At 49.2% G+C, this 1,813-nt stretch overlaps 1 pseudogene; it reads left to right on the top strand.

Moving 5' to 3' along the window:
* Positions 1–32: 32 nt before the first annotated feature.
* Positions 33–782, top strand: LOC101581096 (annotated as a pseudogene).
* The last annotated feature ends 1,031 nt before the right edge of the window (positions 783–1,813 follow it).

Below are 1,813 nucleotides of genomic sequence, written 5' to 3'. Positions count from 1 at the left end.
GACCAAGACTGAGAGGATGCTGGGTGGGCACTATGGCCGGGATCACCACCATGGAGGCGGTGAAGTGCAAGATCCAGGTTCTTCAGCAGCAAGCCAATGATGCAGAGGAGAGGGCCAAATACCTCCAGCGGGAAGTGGAGGGAGAAAGGCGGGCTCAGGAACAGGCTGAAGCAGAGGTAGCCTCCTTGAACTATAGGATCCAGCTGGTTGAAGAGTAGCTGAACCGTGCACAGGAGCACCTGGCCACTGCCCTGCAAAAGCTGGGGGAAGCTGAGAAAGCTGCCAATGAGAGTGAGAGAAGTATGAAGGTTATTGAAAACCAGGCCGTAAAGATGAAGAAAAGATGGAACTCGAGGAAATCCAGCTGAAAGAAGCTAAACGCATTGCCAAAGAGACAGACAGGCAGTATGAAGAGGTGGCTCCTAAGCTGGTGATCACTGAAGGAGATTTGGAGCGCACAGAGGAACAAGCTGAGCTGGCAGAGTCCCGTTGCCAGGAGCTGCATGAGCAGATCAGATGGATGGACCAGAACCTGAAGTGTCTGAGAGCTGCTGAAGAAAAGTACTCGCAAAAAGAAGACAAATATGAGGAATAAATAAGAATTCTTACTGATAAACTCAAGGAGGTGGAGACCTATGCGAGCTGAGTTTGCTGAGAGATCAGTAGTCAAACTGGAAAAGACAATTGATGACTTGGAAGACAAGCTGAAATGCACCAAAGAGGAGCAGCTCTGTGCACAAAGGATGCTGGACCAGACTCTGCTTGACCTGAAGGGGATTTAGAGCTCCCCAATCCTGCCCTGCCCTGCCGCTGCTCCTCCCTGTGACCCCAGCACACCGCCTGAGGCCAGCCTGCCTGAAGATGACCTTAAAACTGAGGGCTGATCTTTACCTGGAAGGCTGCTTTCTCCTTTCTATATCTTCTCCCCATGCTCCACCCCCACCTCCCTATCTTTTTCATCAAACTGCCTCTGCCTCTTCCCAGAGATTCCAGTTGGGCTAGAAGCTGAGAACCTTTGGGAACAACATTTAAGGGAATGTGAGTGCAAAGCAAAGTTTCTTTAAAAGCATGTTGTGATGTACACATTTGTAATAACTTTTGGTTGTAACAAACCATTTGTAAAAGATTTCAAATACTTGCACAGCTCTGAAGCTGCAATCTAATTCCTTTCTTAGTTTGGAAGGTAACTCTTCAGCCTAATGCATAGTGCTCTCTCCACAGAGGAAGAAAAGAAGTATGGGCATGCCTTACAAGAGCCATAGAGAGTCCAGGGAAAGACTCCACCTTGGAAAACTTACAGCTCTGTACCAAGAACCAGGTAAGCCAGAAAGGGGATTCCAGGAGCAGTTAGCCAAAGACCAAAACCATGCTGCCCAGGTTTTGAGTTTCAGTGTGTCTTTGAACAACTTTATTTTTATATGATACTTTTCTCATCAGAAGAGAGCAGGAGATGACCGAGGACCACGGGATCCTGAACAGACCCAGAGCACGGGCCCGGCGAGTGAGTGAGACAACCCAGGGCCGGGGATCCTCATTCAACCCAGGCTGCAGGCCCATCGTGGAACCCTTCAGCAGAACTCCCTGCAAAGAGGCTAGAGGCAAGACCCACCCAGCTGATTCAGGAGGAGAACATTTTCCCAGAGAGACACAAAGGGTTCAACTCTAACACCTGCAGCAGAAAGAAGTGGAGCACAGCAGCCAGATCCAAAGAACTCCCACCTGGAGGAATCTGAACTTTGTAGATCCGGACCTGGTGCTAAGGTAATAACTCTATCTGAGCTCTACACCAAAGGTCAGAAGACAGTGGTATACA

Source organism: Octodon degus, unplaced genomic scaffold, assembly GCF_000260255.1.
Source record: "Octodon degus isolate 3935 unplaced genomic scaffold, OctDeg1.0 scaffold00162, whole genome shotgun sequence".
NCBI classification, from domain to species: domain Eukaryota; kingdom Metazoa; phylum Chordata; class Mammalia; order Rodentia; family Octodontidae; genus Octodon; species Octodon degus.
This window is presented reverse-complemented; position numbering and strand designations above follow the sequence as displayed.